General features: G+C 41.4%; 1 pseudogene; it reads right to left on the minus strand.

The window, feature by feature from the left end:
- Nucleotides 1–3,249: 3,249 nt before the first annotated feature.
- LOC138924539 (lon protease homolog 2, peroxisomal-like) lies at nucleotides 3,250–13,945 on the minus strand (annotated as a pseudogene).
- Between the last annotated feature and the right edge of the window lie 275 nt (nucleotides 13,946–14,220).

Here is a 14,220-nt window from a genome sequence, read left to right on the forward strand (position 1 = left end):
AATTGCATGTTCACATCCATTTCTCTTTTCCTATTTATTTAGTTATTCATCTTTTCCTATTGAATTTTTTGGAGTTTTAAAAGGCTTGTTCTTTATACCAACCCTTTTTCCATCACATATGTTGTATATATTTTCTTCCGTTATGTCTTTTGTGTTTTGACTTTGAATATGTTGTCATAGTTGTTATTGCTGCTGATTGCAATAATTATGTTAATATGCACTTACATATTGAGGGAAAACCTCCTCATCTTCAGCTCTCTGCCAGCACCATGAAGCCCATCATAAACATCACTCGGCCTACCTGGGACAGACACCATGACCTGAAAAAGAGATGGTGGTGGGGAGGGGGTGAGACAGGAAATGGAGTCCAATTGTGTTACTAAGCCCCGACTTCTGAACCAGTCTTCTCTGTAGGGATTTTAATTCAACTTGGTAGTTTGGGCTCATTCATGCCCCTCTTCTCACTGGTCACACTCTGGCATACTGCCTTGTGAGGTTCACTCTGGGGTGGAAGTTCCTTCTTTAGGTTTAGAATGACAGTTCTTCCATGCTGGGAAAAAATGAAGACTATTAAAGGAAAATGCCACAGATGAAATTATTTTTGTGGCAAAAAGAGGGGCGATCATGCATGCACGTGTGAATACCTGCTAATGTACTCCATTCACATGTGGAGATTCTGCCCAAATCTGAGCCCTTTGGTTGAACTAAATGCTGTGGACTGGATATCTGTATCCCCTCAAATGAATATGTTGAAATCTTAGCTGCCAATATAATGCTATTGGGAGACACTAGGCACTTTTGTAGATGATTATGTCATAAGGAGGCAACTCTTAAAAGGGATTAATGTTGTTGTAAATGAGATGCCAGAAAGCTCCCTTACCCCTTCCACCATGTGAGGACACAAGACTATGGTCATCGATGAACCCTCACCAGACATCAGATCTGCAGGACCTGATCTTGTAGTTTTAGCACCCAAAACCGTGAGAAGTAAATTTTTGTTATTTAAGCCACCCAGTCTGCGAATTTTTGTTATAGCAGCTGAATGGACTTACACCAAGGAAAGCATCCTTTGACAGGTTGGAAAAGATCACAGCCCCCAGTACAAGGTAGACGTGCAGACAGGGAAACTGTGGAATGCAGAAATTCTGCAATGTCAACAATTTGCTGCTTTGGGGCCTACTGTAGAAACAGTTCAGAGCTGGGAATGTCTGGGTCATAAGGAGAAGGTCTCTCTGATCGCTCACCAGGGGAAGCTGGTGATAACGGCCCCAAATATGCCGGGACACTAGACAAGTTCTTTCCTATGCTAAGGAAGGAGAACTCACCACAAACCTGGAAACTATTCAGTGTATACTCCAGCACAGCTCCAAATGCAAATCTTGTCTATGGTCTTGTTTCACTCTTCCTCAAAGCTTCTCTGAAGAACCAAAGATTCCCTCAAGTTTTGAGGGGAGGGTGAATGCAGGGTGGTAAGCATCTTATATAAGCTTCTCTCCCATAATCAACTTAAAAACTAGTCTCAGAAACACACCCAAACAGAGACAGTGGAGAAGGCAGACCCTAACCCCCCACACAGGCTCTCTGACCTCACGTAGCAGCTTAACATCTGGTTGTCCTGGCCTCTCTCACATCACAGGACAAAGATAGTATGATAACAAGCAGGAGACACTGCTTCAAAGTCCATTCTGCAGACTACAACTCTGTCTTCCTTATAATCTGGCTATGAAATCAACTAAGGCATAATGGGAAGTGGGGGAGAAAGGTGATACATAGGTGGGGGGATTTTCCTGTTGTTGGATCTTTGCAAGCCAGCTGTTCCAGTCTGGTTCAAACTCGCTATAAGCACAGTATTCAGTCAGCAACCATAGCCACCTGCACAATCTTCTGGGCCACCCCTTGCCAGACCCCTTCCCTCCCATCCCCCAGGGACTTAGTGGAGGGCTCTCCCTTTTCCATACAAACGTGGCCCTCCTGGCTCAAGAAGTAATTGACTGTGCCCCTCTTCCATGAAAGAATGAATTGTACGCAGCAACTGCTCAGCCTTCTCTTGAAGGGTGTAAAAACACCACAGAGGACAAGTGAAGGAAACAGAGGAAGGTGTGAACTGTATGTGACTCCTTATGACAGGCCTGCTTCCCCTTGGCTGGCGAACTCTCCTATATGTGCTCCATTTAAAAATGATGTGATATTAAACATGGCAAATCACAGAGAATCAATGTGAAAACTAATGCCAACAGGTAAAATATCCAATGACGTAGCAGGATGTCAAACTAACGTGCAAAAGTCAGTAGCTTTCATGTAGCAAACAGTAGCCACAGCATATAATAGATGAGTAGACTTGATTTACAATAGAAATAAGGAAAGATAAACTAAAAAAGGTTACCAAGAAATGACCTGGACCTCTATGCAGAAAAGTACAAAATAACCTATAAATGCATAACAAACACAGAGACAAGATGGTCCTCTCTGCTAAGTTCAACCATAAAACCTGGACAATCATAAAAGAAGAAATTTAGTGAGAACTCTGAAAGGTGGTAAGAAGAAGGCAAACTGACTTGGGACTTCAGGACTGGAGGAACAACACAGTGACAGGGTGTCTTATCCCCCAACTTTAGAAGGAGGCCCAGATTCAGTAATCTCAGATCCTGATCTGCCAACAGAACTCAGCCCAGGTAGGCTTGTCCCCCTCCAGATGCAATGAGTCTTAGGAATTGTTCCAAATTAGCACAGCAACACTCCCAAGGGGGTCTTTGGAAAGTGTCACTAACAAAGGAAACAAAGAGAAGATTCTCCTTCCCTGTCACCCATGAGACTTTCCTCCTTCCCCTGGAGGTACCAAGCCTGCTGGGCAGCAGCAAGAGGGACTTTGCCCACTGGAGGAGACAAAATGACTTCCTCCTAGGTTTTTAGGTTCTGTGGCTGCTCTGAAGATTAAGTTTGCGTGAGACAAATTAACAAAAGAAAATAAATTGATTACACAGTAATTTAACTATGGCTTGAATTTCATAAAATATAAGACTCAAGAAGGTAGCCAGATGATTCAGATTTTTTTCAATTTTTACCAATTTATTAAATTAATGTTTCTCTAATAAACACTAACTGCCACTTGAGTGAGGTTCATAATCATTCTTGTGATTGTGTTCACAAATTAGAGACAGTTTACTTACCCCTACTGCTGTGAATAAAATCAATTTTGTCAGTGCTGTTGGCACGTCATAACTGAAAATTCTGTAAAGTTGAGATTTGGGCCTACAAAACACTATTTAAGAGAGCAGGTAGGTCTTGACAGTAAAGACAGCATCAAAAGCTTCATCCAGGCAGTTTGCTGTGACAAAACTTCAATGCTATCGTATGTCACCTGGGATTTCTTCAAGGTCTTTTTCATTCCTCTGAGAAATGATGATTCACTTCTATCCTGCTCTGTGTGCTGCCAGCACTTTTTCCTTAATTCACTGGAAGATCAAGACCCCTCTGAAATTTCTCCAGTCATAACTACATTTGAATGTAAAAGCAGCCCACTAAAAGGTGAGGCAAGACAAGTCACTGTGATAACTCCAGCAGGGGGTCTATCTTTTGTGACAGCTCCAGCTGGAAAATGCACATGGATGTCTGTGTTGTTAAGATAAAAACTTCCAGAAGCACAGGGCAGATGGTATTTCTTGGCATTGCTGCAGAGCCTGCTAATAGCAAGATGGGCAGACTCTTCTCATGATATCCCCTAGCTGAGCAGTTAGAGTTAAATGACCTTCACCATCCATTCAACTTGCCTCCCCAAATATGACTTCTCCACCTAAGGGAGTCCAAGCCAAACTTATTGCCATTCCTGGTTGACTCAAATGCCCATTTTATATATCTGGAGCCCAAAGATGTCTTTTGGAGCATAGAAATCAATCAAAATTGGCGTTTCAGGTGGTAGGGCCAAGTAACTGCTGTCATTGATAGATTCAGATTTTGTGTCTTCTAAGATGTTTTCTCTGTAAATTTCTTTCTCATTCACATCAAAATGGTCCAACTTGACTTCCTTATATTGTTCTTTTCCCACCTTCACAGCAACAGCTGGGCAAATGGCCCCAAACCAGCTATCCAGAGAATGACCCCCTGCCTCTCTGGTACACCTGGTGAAGATATGAAGAGGAGTAACCTGAGAGATCTGAATCTGCTGAGGACTCAGCCCATGTTGTTCCAGTTGCTTTGGGATCAATTGCTGGCTGGAAATCTATCTTCTCTTGTGTATACCCTGGCACCTGAATGTCCTCATCTGTCCAAGAGAACAGGTGGAGTAGTAGCAGTCGTATTGGCGATAGTTATTAAAATAACTTGGGAGAGGTTAAAGCCCACATTTAGAGAATGATTTGTGAAGCTATGGTTTTGTTCATGATCCACTACCTCAAGCAGAGCTGCTGCAGAATCACTTGGACACAATTTTTTCTAATTTTTCAACCTCATCTAATAGAAACACCAGATTGTTAACCTCAATGGTCTTCAAGTCATTGATTGTATGACCAGGTGTACTGCCAACATAGGTGTGCCTGTGTCCTCAAATGTCAGACTATTCACGTTCTCATCCAAATACAATCTTGTGGAAATTTCGATCTAGAGTCTTGGCCACAGACTTTCCCACATTGTTTTGCCAACTCTAGGAGGGTCAGCAAAGCAAAGAATGGGCCCTTCAGATTGATTTTCAGCTGTTTGACAGCCTAATATTCCAAAATTCTGTCCTTCAATTTTTCAAGGCAAAATGCTTGTTATTCAGAAGAATTTAGGCTTCTTGAATGTCTGGATTGTCAGTTGTACTTTTGTTCCAGAAAGTTCCACCATAAATTCTAAATAATTTCTTATCTGAACATATTCTGGCATTGCTTGCAGCATCTTTTTAGTCTTTTTCTCTTTTTGACACAGACCTAATGGGCTTCTTCTGACATATTGGATGCTCACCTTTTTTCTAGCATGACAATATCATAATTATCTTCTTCCTCATGTTCATCTTTTAAAGTACCCAGGATGCGGGCCAGCCCGGTGGTGTAGCAGTTAAGTGCCCACGTTCCGCTTCAGCAGCACAGGGTTTGCAGGTTCGGATCCTGGGCATCGCTTGGCAAGCCGTGTTGTGGTAGGCATCCCACATATAAAGTGGAGGAAGATGGGCACGAAGGTTGGCTCAGGGCCAGTCTTCCTCAGCAAAAAGAGGACGATTGGTAGCAGATGTTAGCTCATGACTAATCTTCCTCAAAAAATAAAAAAAAAATAAAGTACCTAGGATGTGTGAAATCATATTGAGGCATATTCATATAATGCATTTATTATCATCCTTCTCGCTTTTTCTGTTTTATTATTATTATTATTATATTTTTAGGAAGATTAGCCCTCATTAACATCTGCCACCAATCCTCCTCTTTTCGCTGAGGATGACTGGCCTTGTGCTAACATCCATGCCCATCTTCCTCTAATTTATATGTGGGACTCCTGCCACAGCATGGCTTGATGAGTGGTGCGTAGGTCTGCACCCAGGATCTGAACTGGTGAACCTTGGGCCACTGAAGGAGAACATGCAAACCTAACCACTGTGCCACCAGGCTGGCCCCAAGTTTTCTGTTTTTTTAAAGCAATTTCAATTCTTGCATTTGTTTCACCAGCAGTGGTATCATCATCTTGGACAGTTCCTCCAGAGTCACAGTATCTAGAATTTGGAGCATTTTTGTTGCTTGTTTGGATAAGTGATGTCAGAATGTCTAGTAAATCTTCCCTAGGAGAACTGTCTAAAAGACATCTCAATTTAGCAACTGCAGGGACATGTATATTCAACATTTCAATCAATAGTAGTTCATTTTTGTAGAACTCTTCTGATAATTCTCCTAGCTTCTCTTTAGTTTTACAAGTGTTGAAAAATTCCTCAAGGCAGCCCAACAGTTCCACTTTAATGACAGGATATGACTTATCTTTTAAATCCGTACCATCTGCAAACAGCACAGGCGTGTGGTCAACAAAAGTGAGTGGGAATTGGGCTGGGTACTGCCCACAATCTGAATCATCAGTGCAGCTGCCCCAATCCTGTGCAGTGGTGGCAGATCCTGAGTATTGCTGGCCAGGTAGGTCATGCTGGGGATGAGACTTAGGATGGTGCTCTGCAGCCCTCGAGCAGGCATCTCCACACCAGCTGCCAGTTGCAAGTCCAGTCCACACTGGGTGCACATGGGGGAGCTTGGAAGCAGGAAGCCATCTGGGTGAACAGCAGCAGGAAGTGGCTGAAGAAAAATTATGGGAAGATGAGGGGAGAAAATGTATAATAAATAAAACTTGCCTTGTTGTGCAGAAAAATCTCTCAGTTAAAAAAATTCTCTAGGGGTTGGCCTGGTGGTTCACTGGTTAAGTGTCACGTTCCACTTCGGTGGCATGGGGTTCCCCAGTTCTGATCCCAGGTGCAGACAGGGCACTACTTGGCACGCCATGCTGTGGCAGGTGTCCCACATATAAAGCAGAGGAAGATGGGCGTGGATGCTAGCTCAGGGCCAGTCTTCCTCAGCAAAAAGAGGAGGATTGGCAGCAGTTAGCTCAGGGCTAATCTTCCTCAAAGAAAAAAATCTCTAGGGGCTGGCCTGGTGGCACACGGGTTAAATTCACACATTCTTCTTTGATGGCCTGGGGTTCACCAGTTCAGATCCCAGGTGCGGACCTACACAACACTTATCGAGCCATGCTGTGGCAGGCATCCCACGTATAAAGTAGAGGAGGATGAGCATGGATGTTAGCTCAGGGCCAATCTTTTTAAGCAAAAAGAGGAGGGTTGGTGGGGAATGTTAGCTCAGTGCTAATCTTCCTCAAAAACAAAGTCTCTAAGAGTCATTCTCTTTCTGGTGCAGATGCTTTTACTAATGGAAATTTCCTTTATAAACATAAATTTCCTTTCCAAAGAGGAAGTCTATCCTTCATTTAAAGCAGTCAAGGTGGAGATCAAGAGTTTTTCCTGCATCTGCTGGCTCTCGATTGCTTTTGGCTCAAAATAATTTGTATGTCAAAGTACCATACTTTGGGGATCTTCAGCATTCCTTCAAGAAGAACCAACTTGTTCTTGGAAGTCTCTGTCTCCTCCCCAACCCAGATGCACTCAAGATGTTAGGGGCCAACAGCAAACAGGGTTCTGCCTCAAGAAGTTTTGGGGAAGCCTCTTCACCCTCAAAGGCCTGAGACACACTAGAGGGATAGATCACTGCAGGTTCTTCAGCCATTGAAAATAACATAAACAGCTCCATTCTCATAAATTTAACAACTTGAAAACAAGGAACAATTTACCAAAAATTTCAAACTAACAAAACTCAACCAAGATGATAGTACTTTCCTCGATTGCGTGCTGCTAGCCAAGCTTTTTGCCACAAAACTCAAGACTTGGATTCATGCAACACACCTGAAGAAAGCACAAACCCTGAGGGGAACTGGACATCATTTGGTGACTTAAAAATAAAGATTTCTCCAAATGGAAGCAGACAGTATCTGATGCGAAGGTTTCCAAGGTGTCTGGACCAGGTCTCTTGGAAGTTTGTCTGCCAAACCTTTGAGGATGACATGACACTTCAGATCATCTCCAATGCCTATGATCTTGATAACATGCAAACTTCAGGTAAAAAGTGCCAGAGAGTTCTCCCTCCTCTCACTCCGTGTTCCTCAAATGTGGCCGCAATAGGTTTCCAATCTGTGTGTTTTTCCTCCAACCTGGGACATGACTCCCAGAGAAGGTCCTTCCTGGCATCGAGGGATGAGAGGCTACTGAAAGTGGAAAAATCTGACTGCAGATCAACAGTGCTTTCAGAGAAAGATCGCAATCAAAATGGGGATATGTGAAAGTCAATAAACCGAAACGTAGTTGAAATAGTGTTGGAAGGCTAATAGAGAGCGTTCTCATGCCCTACATCAAAAGCGCAGTGCAACAGGAAGAATAAAGACTTTCTCTTCCTGACCAGTCAGAAACTAAGCCAAGGACAGATTGTCACAACTCTGCCGATGAAAAGCCACTGCCCTCAAGACTGTGTCCAATAGCCCCCACAGTTTTCCCCACTCTGAGATAAAAGAGCTTCTCCTCTATTCCTTGCTGGGTGCTCCTGCATGGCTTGCCATGGTTGCACACTCCAAATGGCTATTCTTTGCTAATCCCAGATAAACCAATTTTTGCCAGAGAAATAACTAGCTGTCTATTTAAGGGCAAGACTTGTTAATAAGCAAGAGATGTAGAGAAAACATTTGATAAAATCCAACTCCTGTTTGTCATAAAATTTTCTAGCAAGTTTGAAATAGATGGAAACTACTTTCACTTGTTGAAGGTCATCTACAGAAAATGCACAGTTGACATCATGCTTAACAGGGGAAGACTAAATGATTCTCCCCATAATAAGGAACAAGGAAAGCAATACCACTTTCACTATTCTTATTCAACAAAATACTGAAGCTTCTGGCAATAACAGAAGTAAAGGAAATAAAAGCCATAGAGTTTAGAAAGGAAAAAATATAACCATTCCTAGTTTCATTGTTGTCTGTGTAAAAAAAACTCTGGGAATCTACAAAAAAAAAAAATCAGAACTAATACATGAGTACAAAAAGTTCACCAAGTACAAGATCAACACACAAAATACAATTTTATTTCTACAACAAATGATGAACCTGCAGATGATAAACTTGAAAATGCTGTATTATTTGAAACCACTCCGAAGAACATGAAATATTCAGGCATATATTCAAGAACATGTGTACAGGATCTGATACTGAAAATTATAAAATACCGATTAGGGTAATTAAAGAAGATGCAAATAAATTGAGAGACTTACTATTGTCAAAGACAAATGCAGCAGAAATTAGTTAAAGTGGTGAAAGCAGATTTTATTCAGTAACGGCTCACAGAAGCTGAGATGCGCTCAGATTTGTACAGAGGTGAATTTAGAATTTTAAAGAGGGAATGAAGGAGGAGGGTTCAGGGGCTCAGTAGAGTCAAAGAAGTGAAAAAGTACAAAGGTTGGTCAGTGTAACTGTGATTAGACCCACTGTGTTTGTTACTTTGCAGTTATCAAAGTTAGGATTCTATCCTCACTCAGAAGTTGAAAGAAAGTGTCTCTATCTGTCTTAATGATCGTATTTCAAAGGAGTGGCTCTTGGGTCCTTTAGAGAATTGTGAGAGATACATATCGACAGTTGTAAGCCCTCTTTAGTAAATACTCTAAGAAGGGGGATCAGAGGCCTATAATTGGGTGTTGACTAAAATAAATAGCAAATTTTTCTGTCAGCTTTGAGCTCTCAGGAAGGTATTTTAATGGTGGGCTGGAGATATTCCGGTTACACAGCCTTATGCTGCTAGAAGCCACGCCAGTTTGGTTGAGTCTCCTCCTGGTGTGGGGGTTTGGAAGGAGTTGTTATGTGCTGAGAATTCTGCAGTCCTCACCATGTTACTGGATAGAATAATGAGTACAGGTCTCAATTATCCCCAAATTAATCTAAATGTCTAATCTTATTCTAATAAAAATTCCACCACAGTTTGTAGACAGAGACACCTTTTTCTAAAATTTATATAGAAAGGCACATAGCTGAGAGTAGCTAAAACAATCATGACAGGAATAATAATGAGGCAGTAAACACTTTAACAATATTTAGTATTGCCTTGTAGATAGTGTAATCACTGCATCATCATTTTCATTGTAGGACAGCTACATAAATCAATGGAATAGAGTAGAGAATCCAGAAATGGGCCACAGAGTTATACCCTAGTGATCTCTGACACCAAGAGTGAACCTTAATGTAAATTATGGACATTGAGTGATAATGGTGTGCCTATGTATGTTCATCAATTGTGAAAAGTATACTACTCTGATGAGGGGTATTGACAACAGAAAGGTTATGCATATGTGGGGGCAGGGACTACATGAGAACACTGTATATTTCATTAAATTTTGCTGTAAACGTAAAATTGCTCTAAAAAGTAACATCCGTTTATTTTTTAACAGGCAATACAAGAATACCTTGTGGTGATAAAACTAGTCATTATTTTAGATGTGATGGATACACAAACTTGCACATCTGATAAAATTGTACAGAACTAAATACACAGGAGCAAATTAGTACAAGTAAAACTGGAGAAATCTGAATAAGATAGTGGATTGTATCAATGCCAACAAGCTGGCTGTGGTATCGTCCTATAGTTTTGCAGAATGTTATCATTGTAAGGAACTGGGTAAACTTTTGGAGTTATTCCTTACAACAGTGTGGAATCTACAATGATCTCACTATAAATTTCAATTAAAAATAGTTGGCAAATGGAAAGTCAGTCTATGTTCTAAGTTAGGAAGTTTCATTAAATGGTCAGTCCCATTACTTTATAAATTGAATATAATGCCAATAAAAATTTTAACAAGCTTTTCTGTTGAGTTAGATAAATGATCCTACATGGAAAAAATAAACGCATAAGCTAAGCTAGGAAAATATGGACCAGGAAGAACTATGAGGGAGGAACTACTCCATCACACGTTAAAAATATTGCAGAGACTGTAATGCAACAGGAGAGTATTGTTGCATGTACAAGAAGAGGAGAGAAGGGAAAGGGAGGGGAGAGGGTGGCAGAGGTCAGGGGAGTGGGGGAGGGGTGGCCTGATTGGAAGTTGTTAACATGGGGAAGCTGGAGGTCACTAAGTAGAAGGCAGGCATCCTATGCGATGGTTTAGGGAGCATATGTGGCTTTCTCTGGCGGTCCTGTGTTGAAAGCAGAACGAGAGTTTTGGAAACTGGCAGTTACTGACCAAGTGCTGACTGTTCTGTGCTGAATGCTGCAGGGGCTGTGACTTGGCTTCTTGGGATGTTTGCTCCCCACGTTGGGGGTCAGAGTTATACTGTCATATGTGATCTGGCCTTTGTCCATTTGTATATTCAGTCTCAAAATAACAGTCGGTGCACAAATTCATCAGTTAGCTCGTCATTAAAAAATCGTCTCTTGGAAAGTTAAACCTTCGAAAGTTAAAAAGATGAAAATGTTAAAAAGATGAAAGACGCCAAATAAGTTTTATAGATGAATAGGAAGAAATTGAATAAGAATCTCAAAATTATCCTTCAACAGATTAGGGTGTCATGAAACAGGTTTCTCAAACTTAAAGTCCTATATTAACATTATTTTCTAAAAAAGAAATTTGGCAAAATGAATTAAAGGACTTAAAACGTCCTTAGCGTTGACTTCATGTTACACTTCTAGTAATTTACAATCAGGAAGTAATTCTAAATAGCAATACTTTTTATCTCCTAAATTGATTTTTTTGTGTAAATTATTGATTAAAAAAAGAAAAAAGAAATCAAATCTCCAGCAGTGAAGTATATTTACTTGAGAATATATCATGCAAACTATGTTTCAGTAGAGTGTCATTTTTATTATCAGCATAGGAGAAAAGATGAGTTATGGAAGGGATTCTGCCCATGCTCAGTTATTTCCTTTACTTAACATTAAATCTTGAATAAAGTATAATGTCAAGCTGACTCATTTACTCCTTCATTTTAAAAGCTGAAGACTATTTCCTTGGTTTTTAAATAATGAGGTGTAAAGAAGGGGGTGAGGTGTTGAAAATAACTTCCACTGAGCTTGACAGTAGCAACTGCTCTTGATTTTTTTTGAGAGTTGTGGGGTCACCCATCAAAGCAGGAATGCTATTTACGTTCAGAAATTAACAATCTGAATTTTATTAGAAATTTTGATTTTTATACATCCTCAAAAAGTAAACAGGAATTTATTTTAATTTTTATCTCTGTTGAGGTATGAGTAATAGACAAAAAATGCACACGTTTTCTATATGTGTATTGATTAGTTTGGACATATGCATACACCCATCATATCGTCACCACAACCAAGTGCTGAACACATCCATGACCTCCAAAACTTTCCTTGTGATTTTTGTGTGTTTTTTTAAGCTTAGGAATTTCATGGATTTTAACTTTATGCTCAGATAAAAGAGGGAGAAGATGAGGTGTACATTGTTTCATTGTGGTACCTTAAGACGTAGACTTTCAACATACACATGACTTCTGAAAAGCAATATTTATTACTCTCAATGAAATATTTTCTTCTATTTCCTTCAAATATATGGCCTTCTTATTCTACCCCCCACCCACTTCCTTTTTGAGTAGGGACTCAGGAGAAATTTCCAATGGTGCAAACAAACAGGGTCCAAGGGGTGGCTGCCCCTCAGCCCTGCAGGCTTTTCCCCTGTGAGAAGCGCCCACTTTGCACGTGTGTGAGCCAGTGTGGAACAGGAGAGAGTATGTCTGCAAACTGGTTCAGCCTGCTAAGCCCCTTTGCTGCTTCTAACCTATGGCCACGAAAAAGGCTAAATGGAGGGAAATTAAACTTTGATGTGTTGATGATTGAAAAGGAAAGTGCCTTGCTCTCTAAGGGATAAAGTCATTTGGAGGAAAATCAAATAACTATCATAGTTATTTTTTCCTGTCTTATTTTTCCACTGAAGCCACTAGATATTTCAATCTTTCTGACTTCCTAACAGAATCCAGTAGTACTTTCCTTTTCTAAGGCCAATGAACTGTTATGTAAGGGGCTTCTATTGCTTTTTCCAAACCCTCCTGGGATTCTGTTTATCTACTGTTCGTTTTTCACTCCCTGATTTTCAGATTGCTTTGTTCACTGTCCTTGTAAAATAAATGTGGCTCATTAAAATAACCAGCATGAATATGTATCTCTTTCACTGCATTTTATCTAATAAATATGCTGAAGATTTTCTGTGTTCTGCACGTGAATCCTTTGTTGAATATTGGAACTGGGACAATCTCTTCGCATCCTGTGACTTGCAAATTCCCTCTTGTAATGTGTCCGATGATGAACCGAAAGCCTAAATTTTAATGAATCCCAGTTTACTGATATTTCTTTTATGGAGTGTGTGTGTGTGTGTGTGTGTGTGCGTGTGCATGTCTTCTTTGAGAAGTTTATTCTACCCTGTGGTCCCGAGGATGTTTTCTTATGTTGTCTTCTAGAAGTTTCATTATTTTACCTTTCCCCTTTAGGTCAAAGTGTCCAGGAATTGAGTTTTGTGTATTGTGAGGGTAGGGCTCAAGGTTTCTTTTACATCCATATGCTCATCTCTACGAGTAATAACAGGTAGCACTGTGAGAGGTGGACACAAGCCTGGGAGTTAGGGGTCCTGTATTCTCAGACTTACCCTCCCTTTAAAGCACCCTCTGAACTTGGGCAGGTGACGTTACCAGTTCTCCCTCCTCTCAGACTCCTTCCTTCCTTTCTTCCTTCTATCCTTCGTTCCTCCCTTCCTCGCTCCCTCCATTCTTTCCTTCCTTCCTTCCATCTATCCACCCGAGCATCTGTCCAGATATCAATCTGTCCAACTGTCCTCCTGCCTGTTCGCCTGTTTGTCCTTCTTCTCTCCTTCCATCCTCTTTCCTCCCATCTCTCCAACTTCTCTTCCTTGTCTTTGTTCTTCCTGCTTTCCCTGTGACCCTCCATTTGTCTGCTCTTCCTCTGTCCATCCAGGTATCCCCTCTATCTGTGCCTCTACCTATCTCTTTGTTGCGTCTCTCTCTTCTTCAAGCACACTGTCTCTCTTGGGTTCATCTCACTCACAGGCTCGAACATCCCTCTACTCACACAATCCCTCCTTCTGTCACTCACATTTATGGCTCACCTGTGAATGGTTGTCCTGGGACAGCCACTGTTGGAATGCAGATGAGCCTGTGGGGCTTCACCCACTTTGTGGGGTCTCTGTCTCTCCCAGACGACAGCCCTTTCCACAGCTCCTGAGCCGGGCAGCATGTTCCTGCCTACTTCCTCATTGCTTGAGCAACCAGAAGCCACCACAGGCCTAGGGGGCCCCTCTTCCTTCCCCAGAGGAGCTCTCCAGCCCCACACCTCAACTGACCTATTCTTACTGGGCAGGTGGAAAGCCGAGGTGTGCAATTCTGCTTTGAGGGCAAGCATGCTGATCACAAGGATTATACCAATATTTCAATCTGATGCAGCCCTCAGAGAGCCCCTGGTCTTGTGAAAGTCACAGAAAATTCTAATACAAGGTGGGATGTTTTGAGGAGAAGCACCTGGCATCCTTTGGGTGGGAAGGGCTCTCTGGAGGAAGTTTTGCCCAATTGGGGTCTTTTAGAAGGAGTAGGAGTTATATAGGGAAATAAGGTGTGGAGCGTGTTCCTGGGAGAGGAAATTGCATGAGCAATGGCCCTGTAGGCAAAAACAGCATAGTG

This window comes from Equus caballus, chromosome 6, assembly GCF_041296265.1.
Source record: "Equus caballus isolate H_3958 breed thoroughbred chromosome 6, TB-T2T, whole genome shotgun sequence".
NCBI lineage: Eukaryota > Metazoa > Chordata > Mammalia > Perissodactyla > Equidae > Equus > Equus caballus.